The following is a 13,053-nucleotide window of genomic DNA, read 5'->3' as shown; positions in this document are numbered from 1 at the left end:
CTGATGTTAACTAAGAAAGAGGATCTAGTATGAGAAGATTTAAAAAAATATATCTAAAATAACTCTTAAATATCAAAATTCATTGTCTTACAAATAATAACCTCAAAAATTATTTCAATCTACTAGCAAAAAATCTTTTAGATAATATGCTAATATATTTTTCTGTATACAAGTCTAATAAATTAATGAATCGACTCATTTGACTAGTTTATTTTTTAAATAAACATATAATTTTAATATTTTTTATTTGATATTCATATAAATTAAAAAATTAATCATTATTAAATAATTATTCTTTGATTAATTGTATTAACATTAATGATAATTAAATTATTCATTTATTTTTTGGTATAGATAACTTATATAAAACATAAAATTTAGATTTCTAAGTTTGACTATCAAAAATATTCCGATTCCATTCTAATTTTTAATGGATGAATTGGAACGAGGCTCCTAAATTAGATTAAAAACAAAAAATAGAAATAAAAAATTAAATTCAAATTCAAATTAAAAATAATAGAAAATTTTAAAAATCTAATATAAAATGACAAATAGTATTATCATTAAATTTATAATAAAATTAAAATAACACAAATAAAAATAAATATATTTTTATTTTTTTTAAAATTTTAATTTTTTATAATATTATTCTTTAAATAACAAACATACCAAATTAATAATTTAAATAATTAACTTAATGATTACTCTAAGTTTCTAATTAAGTACCCGTTGTAAGGTATATATTGCTATCCCTATATGCCATCCAAATAATTATTTAGTGCCCAATTTTAATTAAATGCTTTATCTATTTCATAATATGTATTCTCCAAATTCAACCAAATTAAAATACAAACTAAAAGAAAAATATCTTGATATAAATTAATCTCGTATAAAATGATAAATTTAATTAATACGATGATTATTTAACTGCTCTAAAAACGACTAATATGTCGATTTTTTTTCTAAAAAAAATAAAAGAAAAATGTATTTCCTAATTCATGCTTCCGCTGCCATTTTGATAATAAAGAACCATGTTTTGCAATTTAACCGTAACAAAAACTAAAAATATTAGCTAATGTTATAATTAAAATCTATATAATTTTTACAAAGTATATAAAAATTTCTTGTAGTATTTTTTTTCAAGTAAACAATATTACTTTTGTTGATTTAAATTATTTTAAAATTTTTACGATACCCTTTTTAATACAAGAGTTCAATATTTTTTATTTAATCAAAGTTTAAGATTCACTTTCAAATTGGTTTTATCTATTGAATAATGAATTATTTTTACCCATGACATGAAAATAATAAATATAATTTCGTGATAGTCGATAAATAAAATAGTTTCTAATTTTGATGTTTCAATTTTTTTACATATTTATTTCGTTTATCCTCTAAGAAAAAAAATAATTGTGAAGTATAAATAAACTTTTCTATTATTACAGCTGTACAATGTTTTGCTAAAAAAAAAAATTAAAAAATAAAAAGTATATTCTAACAATTGAAACTCTTTATAAAACAATCTAGAACTTATTTATGTCTTTTATGATCAAATAAATTATTTTAATATATACTATACAAAAAATAATTCTAATTATAATTAAAAATATTATTTTTATTTTTAACTGAAATGAGTATTTCTTTTTAAAATTAGTACAAAATCTTAGCTTATGAAACGATTTTTTAATTTTAGTTCTAATGTAAATACTAAAAAGTAAAAAGATTTCTTATGATTCAACAATTTAGTTTTATACTAGTACTATAATTAGACGATCACAGCGTTAAAATGATCTAATTCTATCTATTGTATTAGGATTTAATTATACATTGATTAACAAATCAAACTTTTTTAACATCAATAACTCACCTATAAAAATTGACGTGTGTCCTTCAAAATAATTACACATTAAATTTGTATAATAATAATCTTTACAGTAGAGTGACCCATACAGATATTATAATTTTATAAAATGTCAAAAGCTACAATATTTTTTCACAATACAAACACGAGACTACATGAAACAGAGGGTAAAAAAAGTAACATACCCTACTAACTAACATAGATCACTTCAAATATAAATTACATAAATATTGTTTAAAACAATCCCTAGATGATAATTGGCATAGCATACGATAATGTTTAGTTCGTAATTCCGAGACTAAGAAGATCGAGAAAGAGGTTTTGGGTTTGACATGAGAGGAGTTCCATGCTCAATTGGTGTAGTCCTTATAAATTTATTTGGAACATATCTAGAACTGGAAACATAATCATTATAATAAATTAGCATCATGCATCCATGATAATTAATTATAAGTCATCATTTTAAATACATAAAACACTTAAAAGATACAAATAGTGATATATTAATTTTATTTTGAACACTTCAAAAATAATGACCTGAACAATAAAATGAAAATGGATAGAAGATATGTATCGGAAAGAAAGTTGGATCCACCATTGGAAGATAAAAATGCCAAAGTTGCTGCCCTAGCAGCCACCAAGAATAACAATATCTAAAATCTAAAAATTTTGATGTTATCATACACTACTAATAACTTAGTTCAGATTGGTTTACAGAAAATTAATATATAATAATTCTACGGTGTGAAAGCTAAACTTTATAATGGGGTAGAAATTGCACCAATCACAAAATGTTGATTATTTGTCGGTTTGTAACAGAAATTAATAATGATTATTATTAATTCAAGAAATAATTACAGTAATGGAATATTTTAATTCAAGAAATATTCTTTTCAATAAGCATTTTTCTTCTAAAGAAGCTTCATCATTAAACCATATAAAAATGGGTGCCCCCAATTTAGAACCACCCCAATTCTTAAAATTTATCACATATCTTTGTTGAAAAGTGATATAACTTTTGAGTTTAAAATTGAAATAGTCTAATCTTTGAGTGTAGTAATAAGACATATTAACAACATAATCATGGTATTGTGTTTTAGTATTTTGTGAAACTATTCCTAGTCTAAAAAATTTAGATCCTAATGCAAATTGTTGATGTGCCTAAGAAGATGATTAGAAAAAATCACTTCAATACTAATACGTACATTTTGAATATTTTAATATCTTTCCTTTTTTTCTTATGAAATGAATGATAAAGAGTTTAAAAAAAAGAAAGACATGGTGCGAGAAGAGAAGAGAAGTGGCTGAAACTTATATAAAAGAGCTCTTTCTTTCTTTTTTACTTTGTCTTTCTTTCACATGAATGCAAATTAAATAGAGAGACTCTCAGAAGGAAATAATACTAACCAGCCACTTAACTCTTAAATGTTAAATGGTTTTCTCTTCAAAAAAAATGCTCAACGTACAAATAGGAGCTCTTAAATGGTCTTAATGTTTTTTTTTTTCCATGCTAAAACCACACCACACCACCACAAATAGCAACTTTATTTTTGTATTTACCAGGGGATGAACGTGCGATGCACGGAGAATGCTCAGCAAAGTCAAAAAATATATTAATTACACAAAAATGTTCAGTACGAAAAAAAATACATTATATATACATATAACATAATGTTAATCATTAATCAAATTGAATTAACATATGTAAATTTTTTTTGTTGAATGAAAATCTGAAATTATTTCTTACATGTTAATTATTAATATTAAAAAACTTCTTTATGTCATATTACATAACAAAAAATAATTTTTCATGTTCATTGTATAAGAAAAAAAAATTAGGTTCGGCAAAAAAATATTATATGTCCAAAAGCTTATTACTAAATTTACACAATACATATTTTACAATGATTCAAGAAATTTACTGAATTTTAGTTATTTCTAAAATCTTAATACTAAATTTACACAATCTTACTACTAATTAATTTTTCTGTGCATAGCATATTATAAATTTACACAATACATATTTTACCAAAAAATAACTAAACTATTATATGTTTAAAATCTTATTATTTAATAAATCTAACAAAACTAAATAGTCTCTTTTTTCTTTGACAACCTCTTATATTTATTTTTTTAATTAAATGTTATATATACAAAAAAAATTAATTTATTAAACATTATATATATTTTCTAAAAAATAGCCCATGCTATGTTTGGAATGTCTAATACATAATGCTAGATTAATATAATTGTATAACACAATGAATTAAAAAATAAAAAAAAAGTAAAAAGGATAGGTAAAAAAGATACTACATAATTTATTTGCATTTTGAATAATTTTATGAGTTCAAAAATCATATATGTTTAACACCTATAGATAATATAAGAAAAAAAAAACTTATACAAACAGCAAACATTAAAAACACCAAAATTGATAAATTTTGAACACTAACATCTTATTTTTTTCAAAATGCTATAAATACTATATAATTACATGAATTTTTATTTTTATGTGTTTCTAATGCATTACCCGTGCGAATTACGGGAGATACTTAATATATCATACTTAGTCTTACATCTATGTGAACACTTGGAACTATAGTTGTCAGAACCGAACCGATAATCGAATCGATCAGGTTATTGGGTAATTGGATCACTGGTTCAACCGTTAGATTACTGGTTGAACCGATTGACTCGATACTATGTAAATAAAAAATAAAAATAGTCAAAATTTTAAAATATATATATATTTTTACTAATATTTTAAGAATATCAAACTATTCTAAAATAATATGGATTAGAAACAATAAGTATTTTGTTATTTTTACTCTCATAAATATTTTTATTTTTTTATATTAAAATAACTATTATTTTCAAATTTTATATTTTATTAATTAGTTTATATCTATTGCACTATTATATACTACAAGTATTTATTGAAAAATAATACTAATAGATATTATATAATTATGAAAAGAAAAATCTTGAAAAACATCAAACGAAAAACCTTGAAATTGAAAATTTCTAAAAATTGAAAGTGATCAAACCTTATTTTCAAAGAACTTATTGGGCAGTCTATTGCAAAATATCCAAAAATCCCATAATTATAACAGATTTGTGTCTACCATCATCACTGCCATACATGCCTCCACATTCACTTCTTCCTTGGTTACAATTTTAAGCCATGTGACCCATCCCACCGCAGTTGTAGCAATTGCAACTGTCACCATGCTCTCCACCGCTACTACTGTGATCACAATGACAAATTGAAAAAATAAAAAATTAGGTAAAGCAACCAGAAGAATATAGTAAATAACGGAAGAAGGAGTTATAAATATGTTTTTTTTTATTCAAAATTTAAATTTAAAATTTTTCATTCTTCTTATTTGATATTAAAGGAAGGGTCGTGAGAAGGGAGGAAAGGAAAATAAATATATGTAGCAAAGAATGAATGAAAAAATAGATGGACATTAAAGGGAGAAGTTGAAGGGAGAGTTATTAAAAGACATAAGCTAATATTACTTCATACATAATTAATAATGATGCAGACGAAACAAGAGAATGAGAGACCACAAATGATAGTATGATACAACAAACTCTGCATAAGGAGTACCATAATCAATTCAACTTTCAAGCTCTCTCTTTTAAGACATTTAGGATTTTTACTACCTGACAATTTTCTATTAATGGTTTAGTATTAGATATATAGTGTGTGGTGAATATAAAATATTTTCAATGAAATTCATAATATATATATAAGTTAGTTATTTTTAATGATATTCTTTATATATTTGTGAATATTAAAGATATTATTTAACCAAACAAATTAATAAGGTTTTTACATGGGTAATTAGTGGATGCTCGCTATCAATGTTTTATTACCGTAAAAAAAAATGTGTATAGAGGATATTTGCATTATTATTAGTATTCATAGGAAATTTTGTAATTTATTACTCCTCCTGAATTATAGTGTATATGTACTTTATCTCTTAATTTTAGTAATGAAATTATTTTCCCTTATTTAATAAGATCCAACTTTTGTATAGTTTATAATAAGGATAATATATGTTATTTTTATTTTAAAAGAATATATACAATTTAATTTGTTTTTTCTTTCTTTCAAAAATTCAACATTTTTATTTAATAGATGTAGTATTTTCTCATCTTATGTTCTCTCACTTGATTTTTCTCCAAAATCTCTCTATCGGTCGAGAGCTCCTCACGGTGACCCAACAAGTAGTATCAGAGTTGAGAGATGTTTAATTGGTCTGGCAGCGTGTCCCGCGATGTAGTGCGGTAGTATGATAGACGAATACTCAAATGTGGTGGATGAGCTAGAAAGAGGGAGAATTAATACTTGATGTGGAGACGATTCACACTTGAGCTATAAAAACTGAGGCGTGTCCCTCAAAATAACCACACATTAAACCTGTATAAAATTTGTATAATGATAATCTTTACAGTAGAGTGACCCAATAGGCATATATACGAACTTTGAATCAATACTCTTTCATAATAATAATGATAGTGACTTAACAAAATTTCAAAAAGGGACTCAAATAATGCTTAGTTTGAGAAGTTGAAGGCAAATTAGTAACGACAAATATAATATCTAATAAAAAAATAAAAAGAAGTTAAGGATCATTATTGAAGAAGTTGGATAAACACAAATTAAATGTAATAACAAGTACAGATATTATAATTTTATAGAATGTCAAAAGCTACAATGTTTTTTCACAACACAAGTACGAGACTATATAGAACAGAAAGTAAGAAAAATAGAATACCCTACTAACTAAGATAGATCACTTTAAATATAAATTATATAAATATTGTCCAAAACAATCCCTAGATAATAATTGACATATTATACGATAATATTTAGTTCGTAACTCCGAGACTCGAAAGATCGAGAGATGGAAGTTTTGGCTTTGACATAAGAGGAGTTTCATACTCAATTGGTGCAGTACTTATAGATTTATTTAAAACATATTTGGGACTAGGATCATAATTACTATAATCAGTTAGCATCATGCGTCCATGATAATAAATTTCTTGAGATAAGATATAAGATATAAGATACAAATATTTATATATATATGATTATAGGTCATCATTTCAAATACAGAAAACACTTATAAGATACAAATAGTGATATATTAATTTTATTTTGAACACTTCAAAGATAATGACCTAAACAATAAATTGAAAATGGATAGAAGATATGTACCGGAAAGAAAGATGGATCCACCATTGGAAGATAAAAATGCCAAAGCTACCGCCCAGCAGCTACCAAGAACAGCAATGCCCAAAATCTAGAAACTTTCATGTTATCATACACTACTAATGACTTAGTTCAGATTGATTTACAGAAAGTTAATATATGATAATTCTACGGTGTGGAAGCTAAAATTTATAATGGGATAGAAATTGCACAAAATGCAGAATGTTGATTATTTGTTAGTTTATAACAGAAATTAATAATGGTTATTATTAATTCAAGAAATAATTATAGTAATGGAATATTTTAATTCAAGAAATATTCTTTTTAATAAGTATTTTTTTTTTAAAGAAGCTTCACCGTTAAACCATATAAAAATGGGTGCCCCCAATTTAAAACCATTCCAATTCTTAAAATCTATTACATATCTTTTTTGAAAAGTGATATAACTTTCAGATTTATAATTGAAATAGTCTAATCTTTAAGTGTAGTAATAAAACATATTAACAACATAATCATGATACTGTGTTTTAGTATTTGTGAAACTATTTCTAGTTTAAAAAATTTAGATCCTAATTCAAATTGTTGATGTGTCTAAGAAGATGATTAGAGAAAACCACTTCAATACTAATACGTGTATTTTGAAGATCCTAATATATTTTCTTTTTTCTTTCTTTCTTTTTTTTGTCTTTCTTTCACATGAGTGCAAAATACTAACCAGCCACTTATACTCTTAAATGTTAAATGATTTTCTCCTGAAAATAAATGCTCCACATACAAATAGCAACTCTTAAATGGTATTAATGTTTCTTTTCCATGCTAAAACCACACCACACCACCACAAATAGAAACTCTATTTTTGTATTTACTAGGGAATGAACTTGCGATGCACGGGAAATGCTTAGCAGAGTCAAAAAAATATATTAATTGCACGAAAAATGTTCAGTACGAAAATAAAAAAAGTATTATATATACATATAATATAATGTCAACCATTAATCAAATTAAATTAACATACCTAGATTTTTTTCGTTGAATAAAAAACTGAAATTATTCCTTACATGTTAATTACTAATATTAAAAAATTTCTTTATGCCATATTACATAACAAAAAATAATTTTAAATATCATTGTATAAGGAAAAAAATTAGGTTCGAAAAAAAAAAGTATTATATATCTAAAATCTTACTACTAAATTTACACAATACATATTTTACAATGATTCAAGAAGCTTACTAAATTTTAGTTATTTCTAAAATCTTAATACTAAATTTACACAACCTTACTACTAATTAATTTTTCTGTTCATAGCATATCATAAATTTACACAATACATATTTTACCAAAAAATAACTAAAGTATTATATGTTTAAAATTTTACTATTTAATAAATCTAACCAAATTAAATAGTCTCCTTTCTCTTTGACAACCTCTTCTATGATTCAATGAGCCTCAAAAGAAAAATTTATAAGTCAAGTTGAATGTAATTAACTATTTAGTTTTAATTATGCATTATAATAAATATTATATTTTATTTTGTTAACTAAATGTTATATATACAAAAAAATAATTTATTAAACATTATATATATTTTCTAAAGAATAACCCATGCTACGTTTGGAATGTCTAATACATAATGCTACATTAATATAACTGAATAACACAATGAATTAAAAAATAAAAAAAGTAAAAAGGATAGGTAAAAAAGATATTACATAATTTATTTGCATTTTGAATAATTTTATGAGTTCAAAAATTATATATGTTTAACACCTATAAATAATATAAGAAAAAAAACTTATATAAACAGCAAATATTAAAAACACCAAAATTGATAAATTTTTAATGTTTACATCTCATTTTTTTCAAAATGCTATAAATACTATATAATTACATGATATTAAATTTAATGTTAATTATATAATTACATGAATTTTTATTTTTATGTGTTTCTAGTGCATTATCCGTGCAAATTATAGGAGATACTTAATATATCATGTTTAGTCTTACATCTACGTGAACACTTGAAACTATAGTTGTCAGAACCGAATCGATGATCGAATCGGTCAAGTTATTGGATCATTCAGTCACTGGTTCAATTGTTGGATCATTGGTTGAACCGGTTGATTCGGTACTATATAAATAAAAAATAAAAATAGTCAAAAATTTAAAATTAAAATTTAAAAAATATATTTTTGCTAATATTTTAAGAATATCAAGCTATTCTAAAATAATATGCTATTACACTATTATATACTACAAGTATTTATTAAAAAATAATACTAATAGATATTATATAATTATGAAAAGAAAAACCTTAAAAAACATCAAACGAAAAACCTTGAAATTAAAAATTTCTAAAAATTGAAAGTGATCAAACCTTATTTTCAAAGAGTTTGTTGGACAGTCCATTGCAAAATATCCAAAAATCCCATAGTTGTAACAGATTTGCGGCTGCCATCATCGCTGCCATACATGCCTCCACATTCACTTCTTTCTTGATTACAATTTCAAGCCATGTGACATATCCCACCGCAGTTGTAGCAATCGCAACTGTCACCATGCTCTCCATCGCCACCACCGTGATCACGATGACAGATTGAACAAATAAAAAATGGGTGAAGCAACTAGAAGAATATAGTAAATAATAAAAGAAGGGGTTATAAATATGCTTGTTTTTTTTATTCAAAATTTAAATTTAAAATTTTTCGTTCTTGTTACTTTATATTAAAGGAAGAGTCAGAAGGGAGAAAAGGGAAATAAATGTATGTAGTGAAGAATGAATGAAAACAGATGGACATTAAAGGGAGAAGTTGAAAGGAGAATGTTAGAAGACATTAAAGACATTGAAGCTACAATTTTAAATGAGTTAATCAATTTTATAAAATTTATATTAGATTTGAGGATTTTATAATTTAAATCTTGTTAAAATTTTATCTTTAATTTATTTTTTTGATTTTACCTGCAAAAAAGACTCCGACGCTCAAATCAGTGTCCATATCAAGGCCGCAGATAATGTCAGGGATAAGTGACGTACTTGGAGGAGAGGTAGGGCCCTCCCTTTATATAAGCTGCACCAGGGCGGGTCCGACATGAACAGACCCACTTTTCAAAAAGTTTCCTTCGTCCAGCTGGCAAATTTCATGTAGGGACTAGAGATGTGACGTGTGGGTCACTTCCCGATTCGGTCACGGTGTGTTGCCGGGTCGACGGGTCGCCCGATGCTGGGTTTTTGGGTCGTTGAGTTAGTCTAGAACAGGAATTAGGTTAGATTAATTTTGTTATCTTTAAATATCACGTATCACAAAAATGTAACATTATATACTACAGGTCAGTAAAAATTAACAAAAAATTTAACTTCGCTAATATTTAAATATATCTTTAATTTAGAAAAAAAACTAAAGTTAAATCTTTAAGAGATTAAATTAAATTATTGTGTTTAAAAATCACTTTAAATATTAATCCCTACAAATATTAAGAGATGAGATCTATAATATGTGTATATTTTTTCAAAAAATATATACGAGCTAAACTTCATATAAAACAAAATGGTTTTTTAATTATTTTTAATACTTTTTTTAATTATATAATGTATTTAAAATAATTTTTTAATAAATAATAATAAGTATTATTTCTAAATTCATTCCAAGAATATATATTAAAAATAAGATTGAGCATACTGACACGTGATGGTATTTATATATATTCGAAGAAAATCTTTTATCTTTTATTAAATCACGATTTGTCACAAAAAAATAAGAGTGTCATGAGTGTAGTATTCAAAATATATCCGACGTATAAACACATGATAACTTAGTAAAGTATCCATACTTTATACTTGTAAACTTAAATAAAAAATAGAGAAAGTATGATGAGCCAATGGAATATTTATACAATGTGTACAATGGAGATTTATGGAGTATTAGAGATATAACTATTAGTGTTACATTTTTTCATTAGCTGAACCTTTTGGGATGAGTGGTTTCATGACATGGTATTAGAACGTTAGATCCGAAAGGTTAAGAATTCGATCATTGGTGAACCCCAATTTTTTCGGGAAGATGTTTATTATCCCTAGTACTCGAATGGTTATTCTATATAGTATGAGAGATGTTCATTTTGTAACTCAATAGCCTATTATACACATTGTACAAATAGTCTATTATCTCCCTAACGGTATCAAAAAAAATATAACCTATCATTAACATTCATTTTTATTTAATATATCATGTTATTAAAAGTTACAAGTAAATATATATAACAACATCTTTATAAATAATCATCTTGTCATCGCTTGAAAAAATCGAATGATGAATAAAATTCAAGAGTTAATAAATTAAAATTAAAAATTTCAGTAATTCTAATAACACAACCTCATTCGTTAAAACATGATTATTTAATTATTGTAAAATGTACGTAATTCATCTGATTTTATTTTCACTATTTATATTTTCGTACATGTTTTTTTTTTTAATCAAAACCTATGATCCTTAAATTTTAATAAGTGAGAAGAGAAAAATTCACCATAGAAATTTTTTTTTATTTTTTCTTTTAATCCCGTGATTCAAATTTAAAATACAAAAATTAATATACAATTCTATTTTCTATATGATATGTATTAGTGTCAATCTAAATATGTTTACATCGAATAAAAGATAATAAATATATATACCGTATTATTAACTTCAACTTTTATTTTGCATGTTATGTTATTATTAGTAGTTGTGAGTACAATATGTATAGAATTTTGAGATTATTAATAATTATTCACATGAGCCCACAATCTTATTATACTATATTGTTAGTCTATTCTTAAAATAAATTTAAAATTATGAATATAGTTTTGATATTTAATTTAAAATAAAAAATTTCACATGATCAACCAATAAAATTTAAGGATAGTCTAATTGTAGAGAATAGTATTTATTTCATGCAGTCATGTATACATAATATGTTTATATTTATTTTAGAACAGAAATATTAGAAAGAAAAAAAAAACATAATGTCACTTTTAAATTTATAATATTATTTTTTTAATTATATATATATTTTTTTTTTACAAAATTATTCACCGTCCTTATGAATCTGACAAAAAATACAAGGATGTTGATGTAACAAATAAAAATTAAAAATAATTTATAAAAAATATAATTAAAAAAGCAGTATTATTAATTTAGGATTGACGTTATCATTATTTAAAAAAAAACATAAATAATTTTTTTCCTCTTTCATATGTAATTGTATTTAGTATGCGTTTTGGTTTAAAATTTTTTGAGAAATTACATGTAAAAAAAAGTTTATACATATGTATTTTGATTAATTAAATATTATTTTTATTTAAATAAAAAATATTATGACTAATAAAAAATATTTTTGTTTTTTTATTTGTAAATATTTAACAAAATTTAGTATTTACTTTAACAAGTGTATAATTAAAAATGTAATCAAGTTAAGAAAGAATGAGTACAAAAGTAAAATTAAACTAAATAAAAAAAATAATTTACTTGAATATGATATGTAAATATATATATTGGACCATGTGCATTCATTTTTATTTTAACACAAGATACTGTGAAGGAATGTGTTACAAGTTTCACTCTATTATATTGATGATAATAATTGATCTGAGAGATGTTGTATTAGGAATAGCACATTTTCAAACTGAGAGATAGTAGAAAAATGAAGAGAAGTGGCTGGAATTTATATAGTTATATGATTATAAATTCCTTCCTTTCTTTTTTTCTTTCTTTTAAAGGAGAGTTCTTTAGTGATTTTAGTTTTGGTAATTAAAAATGACATAAATTTAATCTATAAGTAAAATATTAATACATGATAAGAAAATCAAATTTAACACCAAAATAATTCTCTCTTTTTTTTATAATTATTTTTATCAAAATAATTTTTTTAATTATATTTATAATTATTATTTTATTTTAAAAATTCTTATAATTATTTTTATTAAAATGATTTT

The 13,053-nt window shown here is 23.7% G+C and overlaps 1 pseudogene; it reads right to left on the bottom strand.

The window, feature by feature from the left end:
* Positions 1-9,654, bottom strand: part of LOC107482584 (uncharacterized) — a 14,867-nt pseudogene extending 5,213 nt beyond the window's left edge.
* Positions 9,655-13,053: the final 3,399 nt, after the last annotated feature.

The sequence above is a fragment of the Arachis duranensis genome, chromosome 4, assembly GCF_000817695.3.
Source record: "Arachis duranensis cultivar V14167 chromosome 4, aradu.V14167.gnm2.J7QH, whole genome shotgun sequence".
NCBI lineage: Eukaryota > Viridiplantae > Streptophyta > Magnoliopsida > Fabales > Fabaceae > Arachis > Arachis duranensis.
This window is presented reverse-complemented; position numbering and strand designations above follow the sequence as displayed.